The following is a 13,786-nucleotide window of genomic DNA, read 5'->3' on the forward strand; positions in this document are numbered from 1 at the left end:
TTAGAGACAGCTTGCGCTATTCTGTGAAGGGAGTAGTACACAGCGTTGTACGAGATCTTCAGTTTCTTGGCAATTTCTCACATGGAATAGCCTTCATTTCTCAGAACAAGAATAGACTGCTTCAGAACAAGAATAGGCTGATGCGTTGGGCAGACCACACCACCCTCTGGAGAGCCCTGCGGTTGTGGGTGGTGCAGGTGATACAGCCCGACAGGATGCTTTCAATTTTGCATCTGTAGAAGTTTGTGATGGTCTTAGGGGCCACGTAAAATTTGATCAGCCTCCTGAGGTTGAAGAGGTGCTGTTCACCACATTGTCTGTGTGGGTTGACCATTACAGTTTGTCAGTGATGTGTACGCCGATGAGCTTGAAGCTTTCCACCTTCTCCACTGCGGTCCCATCGATGTGGATAGGGGCGTGCTCGCTCTGCTGTTTCCTGAAGTCCACGATCAGCTCCTTCATTTTTCTGACGTTGAGGAAGAAGTTATTTTCCTGGCACCACTCCACCAGGGCCCTCACCTCCTCCCTATAGGCTGTGTCGTCATTGTAGGTAATCAGGCCTACTACTGTTGTGTCGTCTGCAAACTTGATGATTGGGTTGCAGGCTTGCATTGCCACGCAGTTATGGGTTAACAGGGAGTACAGGAGGGGGATGAGCATGCAGCCTTGTGAAGCCCGTGTGTTGAGGATCAGCGAAGTGGAGGTGTTGCTTCCTACCTTCACCAACTGGGGGCAACCCATCAGGAAGTCCAAGACCCAGTTGCACAGAGCGGGATTCATACCCAGGGCCCCAAGCTTAATGATGAGCTTGGAGGGTACTATGGTATTGAAGGCTGAACAGCATTCTGATGTAGGTATTCCTAGGTATTGTAGGTATTCCTCTTGTCCAGATGGGATAGGGCAGTGTGCATTGCGATGCCGATTGCATTGTCTGTGGATGTGTAACCTTTAATTAAACTTATTTGTCTGTGGATCTATTGGGGCGGTAAGCTAATTAATCCTTAACTAGCCTCTCAAAGCACTTCATGATGGCAGAAGTGAGTGCTATGGGATGATAGTAATTTAGTTCAATTATCTTTGTTCCTGTACCCAAGAAAGCAATGGTGGAAATCTTTACAGCGGACTGGGATAGGGAGAGATTGAATATGTCCATAAGCACTCCAGCCAGCTGGTCTGCGCCTGCTCTAAGGATGCGGCTAGGGATGCCTTTTGGGCCGGCAACCTTGCGAGGGTTAACATGCTTAAATGTCTTATGTCGGCCACGGAGAACGAGAGCCCACAGTCCTTAGGAACAGGCCGCGTAGGTGGCACTGTTATCCTCAAAGCGGGCGAAGAAGATGTTTAGCTTGTCTGGAAGCATGAAGTCGGTGTCCTCGACGTGGCTGGTTTTCCCTTTGTAATCCGTGATTGTCTGTAGACCCTGCCACATACGTCTCGTATCTGAGCTGTTGAATTGCGACTTCTGTACTGACTTTTTGCCTGTTTGATTGCCTTACGGAGGGAATAACTACACTGTTTGTATTCAACCATATTCCCAGTCACCTTGCCAGGGTTAAATGCGGTTCTCGCTTTCAGTTTTGCACGAATGCTGCCGTTTATCCACGGTTTCTGGTTTTGGTAGGATTGTACACTACAAAGCAGGATCAATGAGTTAGCCAGTTAACTTTGATAAACAACCAGAAATAACAGTTGATTTTCTTGTTCATTAAAAAAGCTAAACATGGTTATGTGGGTTTGGTTGTAGAGTCAATTAGACCATGACCATTACAAGCTTATCTTTCAAAAATAATTTAACGTTATTTCAGAATATTCAGGCAAGTTAGCTGGCTAACTCCTTGATCTTGGTAGTATACCCCTCGGGTATCTTAATTTGATCGCCCTGTTGTCAGAGAGAATGTTCCTAGGAAATGCAAACTTATTAGAGTTTTTTAAAAAGCTTCTAAATTTCGTAATTTACCATAAAAAAATGTCAGACTTAATTTGCCCTAACAAAATTGTTATCAACCCCTACAAAAATGTTCAAAAATTACAAGCCACATAATAATTTACATTTCCTGTTGCTGCAGGATTATATTCCTGCTTTGAGAAACTGATCAAATTAAGATAACACACCTGTGCTGGTGGGGATCTGCTCTGACTCCAGCACATCTGTCTTGCCCACACAGAGACACACAGAGACACACACAGACACACACAGACACACACAGACAGACACAGACACAGACAGACATACACATACACAGACACAGACAGACACAGGGAGAGAGCACTGGGGGAGAGGCGGCAGGTCAAGGAGATACAGGATGAGCACTAGAGGGCGGGGCAGGAGCAGATGTAACAGTAGATGCTGTAAAGAGATCAATGGAACTTGACCAAAACAATGGAAATGCCATGGTAACGCTGCTCAGGCGTATATTCAGAATCAACATTTTCCTACAATATTTTAGGGTAAAAATTGCAGTATTATGCTTGTATGGATGTCAACCCCAATACATGTTCATGTCAGTCACCAATCAACTGCGTTACACTTAAAAACAGCTTCAAGTACCACCATCAATTTCCATATGGCTAGCTATGCTGCCAGCTTATACGAACAGGAGAAGCATTTAGCAGTCTTGTTTTCTAACCCCAAAAAGGACTATTTCAAAATATTATGCAGTGAAAATAGCCAAATATATCAACATTGGATTTAAGTAACCACATTGTGGTCCTGTTAAGCCTTGTTGACATTGGCAGTTCGAAATGACTCAAATCCTATTCAAATCTGATAATTTTCCTGCAGTCTGAACAGCCAAAAAGCACATGGAATCGTATATTTCAAGCCACATTTCAAACCACCTTCATAGGTGATTTGAATTCAGATACAAATGATTCCTGGCCATGCAAATTGTGTCTGAACCTTAAAATCTGATTTATTTGCCATGAAGTGGCATATCTTGTTGCTTGCTATCTACTCTGTTGAATGTTTGATGAGAACATGTGGTAGCTAACTAACTTGTTTATTGTTTACAAACACATTAGTGAATGAGCTAGAAAGCTAAACAGCTAGCTAGCTGTGGCTAGCCAAAAATTACTCGTTGGATGCCTTAAAAGTGTTCTTACACCATGATTTTGAACAATCAAAGCAACTGGGAAACATCCATGGCAGGTATTGTTTTCACCTTAGCTTGCTACATAAGTTCTGAATGATAGGAACCACAAGCACTACCACCAAACTTATACCACTGCGCACACACGCGTCATTACCATGATAACTAGTGTAGCCATGTCAGCAAATGACTGTGACACAAATCCCATTTGGTCACTTGTAACTTGCTGTTTGGACAGTCACTATTCCAAAATGGATTTGAAAAACAAAACTGATTTGAACATTAAGGCCTATAGTGTGAACAAGGCTTTAGAAAAAAGTTATAATGACGGATTTGAAAAATATCCACTTTGTAAAATCAGATTTTTTTTAATGTGTACCAATGACAGCATCGTTGCTCTTTCCCCTACGGTCTGTGTTCCATTGATCTCTTTATTGAAAGTTCCACAATGTTCTACAGTACAAATTCCTTTTCAACTCATCTTCTGGGGTGAGAACGTACAGATATTACACTTTTTGTCTGACCATTATCATTTCTAAAGCCAGAAGGTCTTGTTAATAATTATTTTGTTTATGCATTGGCTTGTTATTAGTCCTCATTATGGAACACTGACTCATGGCAAGATGAAACGATACGGATTCATCAACAGGTCGGCCACTGTCTTTGAAATCAGCTATTAATGTATTACTCGGCGTTAAAGCTTCTGGAGCAGACTGTGTATAATGAAGCACCTCTCTTTTGCACTCGTGTTCCAGTAGCTATCAAAAATCAAGCCAGAGCAGACCACTTGTGAGTTGTGATGTATTCAAATGTCACCGATGAGCAGAAACTCCTAAAAACCCACAGACATCTTGAATAGCTATTAGAATATATTTTAGACATGCAAGTAGGCATTCAATACAAAGTTGGGATGAACTGCTGTCCATTTATGAATCTACTGCTAATTTTTGCACATGTATCAAGGAAACAGGACTTTATATATAATATAATGACACCAAATGGAGTTCTTCACTGTGGCACTGTACACACTCAGGTTGTTCAACTGATGTACCACGTATTTGACACAATGGTTGTGATGCAACATATTTTTGTAATTGTGCTGTGTCTCCAGAACTCTTCTGTAATATTGTTTCTGCAGAAAAACTCTGTAGTATCACAACCGTTGTGCCAAATGCATTGTACATCAGATGTACAACTTGAGTGTGTACGGGCCTTATGCTGGGCCGCTTGTGCGGTTGGTTGATGTACCATTCATTTGTATGTCTGCATTATAGGAAGGTTGTGTGGCTGCCTTACTCTGAGTAGAATCCTAGAAACCCGACTGGGCATTACAGTCAATCACAAGTTTCCAAATCAAAAATATGAAACACCTTAAACATTCCACCACCTTCAAGTACACGTGTACCTGACACTCATCCGTCTCCTGCTCGTAACCGTATAATCAAATCACTGACAAATCATGTTTTTTTGTTGTTGTTGTCAAAGTCCATGTCATTGTGCATGTTTTATACCCTTTCTCTTTTGAGAGACAAGGCATTCATGAACCTTCCATTTTAAAAACAGCCAGAAGACAGCTTCTCTTTTATCTCACTGACTTGCACCTGCTGTAATGTAATGGTGATTATTTTTCTCTCTCAAGACTTCATGGTTGTTAATATTTCATTTTACATTTTAGTAGTTTAGCAGATGCTCTTATCCAGAGGGACGTACAATTGGTGCATTCATCTTAAGATAGCTAGGTAAAGTACATTTTCCTCAACAACGCATTTTATCAGCAAAGTCATTGCTATTAGGAAAAGACATACTCCTTTTTTTGCCACCTCAAGGGAAAGCTCACCTAAAGACTTCATGGATGTTGCTTTCTTTAAATCCCACTCTTTTTCTAGTTTTATCATCTTTCCTCCACTATCAATGAAAAATAGATTTCCTAATTTAAAGATGGCTGTTATTATTATTCCACTTCATGTTAGCAATTAAAGATTCAGATTGGAGGTGCATGACCTCGTGCAAACAATGCTTGTGAATTGATATTAAATCACTTTATTCATTGTGTCAGTCAGACTTAAAAGGCAACATAAAATGCTTTACCTCAATGCCCTGAAAGTAGGTTTCAGCTGCCTTTGGTTTGACATTGGCTTTTAGTCTCCTGTCTAGCTGATGGATCTCTAGATCCTCCTCTTCGTCATCGTACAGCTCAACTTTGATTTACATACCGCGTCTGTGAAATGCATTGCTAATATAGCAACCTCATCAATAAACACAAGTCATCTTTAAATTGTATCACAAAGATTAAACAAATGTTCTTTAGAATAACTAGGACCTTTTAAAGCCTGAGAAACACATGACCTAGATTTAGACTTATACATTCAGCATATGTGCTGACCCTGACAATGTGTAATGTACGACAAAAGAGGAGACTTTGCATCTTCATCTCGGAGACGCACAGTAGTTAGAGCATAACACTAATGAGTGTTGAAACTCCAGTTTCAATTGCAACTCTTGATAAATCATTCCTTTGTCTATTTTCAGTGACGCTACCCCGTGGGCTCGGTCACATGGCCCCCACAGTTGATTATTTCTGACTCTGTTGAGAGCATTTGATTAATGAGTGTTTTGCTCTTGTTATACTTGGACACTTTGCACCACTTCGCCTCTGGTCTCAGCAACGGTCCCATGCAGCAGCCCCAACAGTTAGACAGTTTCACACAGCTCTCCAGGCTCAGTCAATGCCCCAGTACACAGAGAGCGCTATTAGGCGGCCATTTCTGCTCCCTGGTTCAAGTGAAGTCACAGAGCTGTGTTTCCTGTCACCATGCTTTAGACTATTGGGATTTGTCTGCTCTTCTCCCGCCTGGAATGAAAAGCAATCAGGCTAAGGGGAAGAAACAAGCCAGAGAGAGGGAGAATTACAAGAGTTAGTTCAAGAAGAAGAATTACAAAACGCTCTTTCTGCTCCACTGATTTTTCACTACAGAATAGTGTTACATTTCACTGAATAATTGCAGCTAGAATCCATATTCAAAGCAGGCACAAGGTAATGAAGAATTGATCAACTGTGAGTTAAAGAGTAGGCTGTGATGTCTCTTTCCAGGATACTCGGAATGCATATATTGCATACTGTATATAAAAGCATGGTTCTCCCAATGCTGCCTTCAAAGAAAACCATTGAGAACGGATTCAGGAAGGTGGAAATTTGATGCGAGTTCCTATTTCACAGTAGGGCTGTTTGAAATATATATACACATATATACACGCACACTACCATTGAAAAGTTTGGGGTCACTTAGAAATGTCCTTGTTTTTGAAAGTAAATAAAACATTTAGTCCATTAAAACAACATCAAATTGATCTGAAATACAGTGTAGACATTGTTAATGTTGTAAATGACTATTGTAGCTGGAAATGGCTGCTTTTTAATGGAAAATCTACATAGGCGTACAGAGGCCCATTATCAGCAACCATCACTCCTGTGATTCCAATGGCATATTGTGTTAGCTAATCCAAATGTATCATTTTAACAGGCTAATTGATAATTAGAAAACCCTTTTGCAATTGTTAGAACAGCTGAAAACTGTTGTTCTGATTAAAGAGGCAATAAAACAGGCCTTCTTTAGACTAGTTGAGTATCTGGTGCATCAGCACTTGTGGATTCGAATACAGGCTCAAAATGGCAAGAAACAAAGACTTTCTTCTGAAACTCGTCAGTCTATTCTTGTTCTGAGAAATGATGGCTATTCCATGCGAGAAATTGCCAAGAAACTGAAGATCTCGTGCAGCGCTGTGTACTACTCCTTTCACAGAACAGTGCAAACTGTCTCTAACCTGAATAGAAAGAGGAGTGGGAGGCCCCGGTGCACAACTGAACAAGAGGCCAAGTACATTAGTGTCTAGTTTGAGAAACAGACACCTCACAAGTCCTCAACTGGCAGCTTCATTAAATAGTGCCCGTAAAACACCAGTCTCAACGTCAACAGTGAAGAGGCAACTCCGGGATGCTGGCCTTCTAGGCAGAGTTCCTCTGTCCAGTGTCTGTGTTCTTTTGGCCATCTTAATCTTTTATTTTTATTGGCCAGTCTGAGATATGGCTTTTTCTTTGCAACTCTGCCTAGAAGGCCAGCATCTCGGAATCGCCTCTTCACTGTTGACGTTGAGACTGGTGTTTTGCGGGTACTATTTAATGAAGCTGCCAGAAGTTGTCTCACTGTGTACGCCAGATGGCCATCGATAAGACGGGGTGGGCCTGGAAACAGGAGACAAAGGACAGTGAGACAAGGGCTTAATCCTGGACACATGAAAAGTGGGATGTATACGGAGGGTACGGGGCAACAGAAGACGAACAGCAGTGGGACTAAGATCTTTAGAGATGGGTAAAGGACCAACAAAGCGAGGGTAAAGTTTACGGGATTCCACCCGGAGGGGCCGGTCCCGCGTAGCTAGCCATACCCTCTGCCTGAGACAATAGCGGGGAGCCGGAGTCCGGTGGCGGTACGCTTGTCGATGATACCTGAAGGTGGCCGTAAGAGCAGACCGAGCTCTCTTCCAGGTACTCCGACAGCGGCGGATGAACATCTGGGCCGAGGGTATGTTGACTTCTTCTTGCTCTTGGAAGAGCGGAGGCTGATATCCCATGAGAACTCGAAGGGCAAAAACCCAGTGGCCGAGCAGGGAAGAGTGTTCCGGGCGTACTCCATGTGCCGGCTCCAGGTGGTAGGGTTGGTTGAGACGAGGCACCTAAGCGAGTCCTAAGGGAGTCCATGGATTCGGGAGACGTGCTGCACCATGAGCTGGGCCGTCTCCTTGGCTGAAAGTAACTTGGGGAGAGGGATGAAATGGGCGGCTTTAGAGAACTTATCCACTACTGTCAGGATAGTGGTGTTGCCATCAGACGGAGGAAGCCCAGTGACAAAATCCAGGGATATATGGGACCAAGGGCGATGAGGAACAGGGAGTGGCTGAAGGAAGCCAGCCGGAGCTTGCCACGGAGTCTTGTTCTGAGCACATACAGTGCATGCAGCGACAAAGGCTGAGACATCAGGAACCCTAGTCGGCCACCAGAAGCGTTGTCGGAGGAAGGCCAGGGTTCGACGGGAACCGGGATGGCAGGTGAGCTTGGAGGAATGAGCCCATTCCAGGACCTGAGCTCGGGCTGAATCAGCGGCAAATATTCTGTTAGCCGGGCCATCCCAGGGTCCGACTGGGAACGTTGTGCCTTGCTATCCAGGCTCTTGATTCCCCAGACAACTGGAGCTGCCAGACATGAGGTAGGGAGGATGGTATTAGAGTCAGGCGGTGTGGCAGCGGAGCTATACAGGTGAGAGAGGGTGTCCAGCATAACATTCTTGGACCTGCGGCAGTAGGAAATGGTGAAGTTGAACCTGGTGATTAACAGGGCCCAACGGGACTGCCTAGAATTAAGGTGCTTGGCGGTGTGGAGATATTCTAGATTCTTATGATCAGTCCACACAAAAAATGGATGTTCCGCCGCTTCCAGACAGTGCCTCCACTCCTCCAACACCATCTTGACTGTGAGAAGTTCCGAATTTCCTACATCATAGTTTCTCTCAGCGGGGTTGAGACGATGGGACAGGAAGGCACAGCGATGCAGCTTTTGGTCCTGGGAAAACCGCTGGGACAGGTTGGCCCCCACTCCAACTCCAGAAGGGTCGACCTCAACCACGAACTGACGGGATGGATCCGGATGGATGACGATGGGGGCTGTAGTAAAATAATGCTTGAGGTCCAAAAACGGCCTGTCAAGAGCTGGGGACCATGTGAACGGCACCTTGGGAGAAGTGAGTGCAGAGAGGGGAGCTGCCACGGTGCTGTAGCCCCGAATGAAGCGGCTGTAGAAATGAGCAAATCCCAAGAGGCCAATCCACCACCGCTCTCAATCCACCACTGCTCTCACCTGAACATTCCCTTCAGCGATGACGTATCCCAGAAAGGAGATAGTGGAGCGGTGGAATTTGCACTTCTCAGCTTTCACGAACAACTGGTTCTCTAGGAGGCACTGAAGGACTTGGCGGAAATGGAGGAAGTGTTCTTGAGCAGGACGGGAGAAAACAAGGATGTCGTCGAGGTAGACAGACACAAATCTATTCAACATGTCGCTGAGCACACCGTTGACCAGGACCTGGAACACTGCGTGAGCGTTGGTGAGTCCAAACGGCATGACCAGGTACTCATAGTGTCCACTAGCTGTGTTGAAGGCCGTCTTCCACTTGTCTCCTTCGCGTATTCGAACTAGGTGGTAGGTATTCCAATGGTCCAACTTGAAAAAGATGGTAGCCACCTGGAGAGGTTCGAAAGCCGAGGAGAGGAGTGGTAGAGGGTAAGGATTCTTCAACGTTGTCACGCCCTGACCATAGAGAGCCTTGTTATTCTCTATTTTGGTTAGGTCGGGGTGTGACTAGGGGGGGTGTTCCTATCTAGGTAAATTTTTTCTATGTTGGCCTGGTATGGTTCCCAATCAGAGGCAGCTGTTTATCGTTGTCTCTGATTGGGGATCATATTTAGGCAGCCATTTCCCCACTGGTTTTTGTGGGATCTTGTTTCTGTGTAGTTGCCTGTGTACTGCTTGAGCTTCACGTATCGTTTATTCTTCTTCGTTGTTTTTGTGAGTTTCATTTGATTAAACATGTGGAACTCTACGTACGCTGCACCTTGGTCCGTTAATTCATTAGACGATCGTGACAATCGTGATGTCTTGAGGCCCGATAGTCGCTACATGGACGCAGGGTCTTGTCATTATTTTCCACAAAGAAGAACGAATGCTCCCAGCAGCCAGAGAGTCCTCAGTGTACTCCTCCATGGCCTTGGTCTCAGGGCCAGACAGGGAATATAGCCGGCCTCGAGGAGGTGTGGTGCCCGGGAGGAGATCAATAGCGCAATCGTAGGGATGATGTGGAGAGAAAGGAGGTGGTGCGAGTCTTGCTGAACACCTCCAAGAGGTCCTGGTATTCTGCAGGAACAGCAGAGAAATCTGAGGCTTTACCAAAGCCTGCAGGAGGACGTTATGGTTAAGGCTATGAGGGAGTCGAGGTCCAGGGGTAACTCCCGAGCAGCAAGCTCGTCTTTAATCTCCTCGTATAATCCATGAAGAAAGGTATCGAACAGAGACGCTGGGTTCCAGGCACTCTCGGCGGCCAACGTGTGAAAGTCTACTGTGTAGTCTGTCACACTACGGTGTTCTTGACGTAATTAAAGTAGCCTTCGGGCCGCCTCTCCCCCGGACACCGGAGAATTGAATACCTTCCTCACCTCCGCCATGAAATCCTCCAAACGAAGGAAAATGACGGACTGTTTGTCAGGACCCGGTGCAAGAAACAGTCACTAATAATCGTCAGAACCCAGAAGATGAGGCAGACACAGCAGTACTAGAGATGGTGGTTTAATTAAAGAACAAAATCTTCAGGCAAAGAAACTAAATCCACAATGTCCAAAAATAAAGCCAAAAAGGCACAAAATGGAAATCCTCCAAAATACAAAAGAAACTCCACAAAACAGCAGGGAAAAAACAAACCTCAAAAGACTACTCAAATAATACACAAGAACTAAACCAGAGAACCTCTGGAAAATCCAACAAGATAAATATCTGAATAAAACAAGGCTTGGGCTGGGGCTGGGTGCTAACTTACAAACACTGAGCAAGGAACTAAGGAACACACAGGGTTTAAATACTAACAAGGGAATGACCTACAGGTGCAAACAATAATTAGAGCAAGAAAAACAAAAGGTACAAAAAAGGTGCAATGGGGACATCTAGTGACCAAAACCCGAACAGTCTTGGCCAAAACCTGACAGAATCCCCCTCCTAGGAACGGCTCCTGACGTTCCTACCAGCCTTCTCAGGGTGGAGGGTCCTGAACTGACGAATGAGGTCAGGGTCCAGTATGTCTTTGGCAGGAACCCAGGAGCGCTCCTCGGGACCGTAGCCTTCCCAGTCCACCAGATACTGCCAGGACCGCTGCACCCGGCGGGAATCCAGTATCCGGTGGACGGTATAAGCCGACTGGCCACCGATGACACGGGGCGGAGGGGGAGGTCTGCCTGCCGGGATAAGGGGAGAAAAAACAACAGGTTTTAATAAAGAAATGTGAAATGTTGGATTGATCTTAAGGGATCTGGGTAAGTGCAGGCGAAAAGTAACGGGATTGACTCTCCTGGCAATCTTAAAGGGACCGATGAACCTCTGGGACAGCTTGCGAGACTCCACCCGTAGTGGTAAATTCTTAGTTGAGAGCCATACTCTCTGGCCGGGGTACAGGGTAGGACCTGGACGGCGACGTCTGTTGGCTTGTCGTTGGTACTGCTGAGAGGAACGCAGAAGATTAAGACGTGCCTTCTTCCACGTAAGCCGACAGCGTCTGATGAACCTCGAGGCTGAAGGCACTCTGACTTCTGCCTCCTGGTCCGGGAACAATAGAGGCGCATAGCCAAACTGACACTCATGCGGGGATATACCAGTGGAGGAGGAGCACAAGGTGTTGTGCGCGTACTCGGCCCAAACAATGAAGGATGACCATGTGGACGGGTTGTTGGAAACCATGCATCTGAGGGTGGTTTCCAGCTCCTGATTCATCCTCTCAGTTTGGCCATTGGACTCCGGATGGTACCCTGAAGATAAACTGGCCGTGGCCCCTATGAGTTGGCAGAAGGCCTTCCAAAACCTTGAGGCGAACTGGGGACCTCTGTCGGAAACCATATCTTGCGGAATCCCAAAGACTCGGAACACATGGTTAATCACCAACTCAGCTGTTTCCTTGGCAGAAGGTAATTTGGTCAAGGGAACAAACCTGGCCGCCTTAGAAAACCTGTCGATGATGACTAGGATCGTAGTATTACCATGGGACGGAGGAAGGCCAGTAATAAAGTCCAACGAGATATGGGACCAGGGTCGGTGGGGAATAGATAGAGGGTGAAGGAGTCCTTGAGGGCGGAGGTGAGAAGATTTGCCCTGGCAGCACACGGAACAGGCCTTGACGAAAGTGGCAACGTCTTCTTTTATGGTGGGCCACCAGAACTTACGCTGGATGAACTCCAAGGTGCGACCTACGCCCGGGTGACAGGTGAGGCGAGAGGAGTGCCCCCACAGAAGGACTTGGGACCTTGCTGCCTTGGGAACAAACAACCGATTAGCAGGACCTCCTCCAGGGCCCGGTTCGATGGCTTGAGCTTGTTTCACGGTATCCTCCACTTGCCACGAGATCGGAGCCACGATCTTAGCGGCCGGAAGGACAGTCATGTCAGTATCTTCTCGAATGGCAGGAGAGTAGATTCGTGACAAGGCGTCCGGTTTGAGATTCTTCGACCCGGGTCTATAGGTGAGGATAAACTGAAATCGGCTGAAGAAAAGAGACCATCGAGCTTGTCTGGAGTTCAACCGCTTCGCCTGCTGGATATACTCCAGATTTTTGTGGTCCGTAAGCACTTGAAACGGTTGAGAAGCCCCCTCGAGCCAGTGTCTCCATTCCTTCAATGCCATCTTAACCGCTAGGAGTTCACGATCCCCCACATCGTAATTCCTCTCGGCCGGGGTAAGCCGGTGAGAGAAGAAGGCGCAAGGATGAAGCTTCTTGTCTTCACCCCTCTGAGACAGGACAGCTCCAACCCCAACCTCTGATGCGTCTACCTCCACCACAAAAGGTTCATCCGCCGTTGGTTGTGTCAGGATGGGAGCAGAGAGGATGCGCTGCTTGAGTCCTTGGAAGGCCGTCTCAGCTTCTCTTCCCCACAGAAACCTTGTGTTGCCACCCTTGGTTACAGCTGAGAGAGGGGCTGCCACGAGCTGAAGTTCTTGATGAACTTGCGGTAAAAGTTGGTGAAGCCCAGGAAACGCTGAACTTCCTTAACGGACTTGGGGGTGGGCCAATCCGCTACCGCCCCTACCTTCTTGGGGTCCATCTGGACTCGACCGGGTTCCACTATAAATCCCAGGAATTGTACTCGAGAGGAATGGAATTCACACTTTCCGGCTTAACGTACAAATGGTTGTCTAGGAGGCGTTTGAGCACTTGTCTGACATGCTTAGTGTGTTCTTGAAGGGAGCTCGAAAAGATGAGGATGTCATCCAAGTAAACAAACACGAAGATGTTAAGCATATCCCTAAGCACATCGTTTATGAGCGCTTGGAACACAGCCGGAGCGTTGGTCAGGCCGAAGGGCATCACCGAGTATTCGTAGTGACCAGTAGGCGTGTTGAAAGCGGTCTTCCACTCGTCCCCGGGTTTGATCCGCACAAGATGGTATGCGTTCCGCAGGTCAAGCTTAGTGAAGACAACTGCTTCCTGGAGCAGCTCAAAGGCTGTGGCCATAAGGGGTAGCGGGTAGCGGTTACGGACGGTTATGGCATTGAGTCCCCGGTAGTCGATGCAAGGTCGTAATCCACCGTCTTTCTTGGCCACAAAGAAAAACCCTGCTCCCGCCGGCGAGGTAGATGGACGCATGAGGCCTGCTGCCAGAGCGTCCTTGATGTAGGTATCCATAGCAGCTCGTTCGGGAGGAGAAAGGGAAAAGATCCGACCCCTGGGAGGGCAGGTCCCCGGAAACAGGTCGATGGTGCAATCGTAAGGTCTATGGGGTGGTAGTTTGGTGGCCCTCTGTTTGCTAAATACCAGTTTGAGGTCATGGTAACACTCGGGAACTCGGGACAGGTCGATGGATTCTAGAGACTCGGAAGGGGAACTCGGGGAACTCGG

Source organism: Salvelinus alpinus, chromosome 22, assembly GCF_045679555.1.
Source record: "Salvelinus alpinus chromosome 22, SLU_Salpinus.1, whole genome shotgun sequence".
In the NCBI taxonomy this organism is placed as follows: Eukaryota; Metazoa; Chordata; class Actinopteri; order Salmoniformes; family Salmonidae; genus Salvelinus; species Salvelinus alpinus.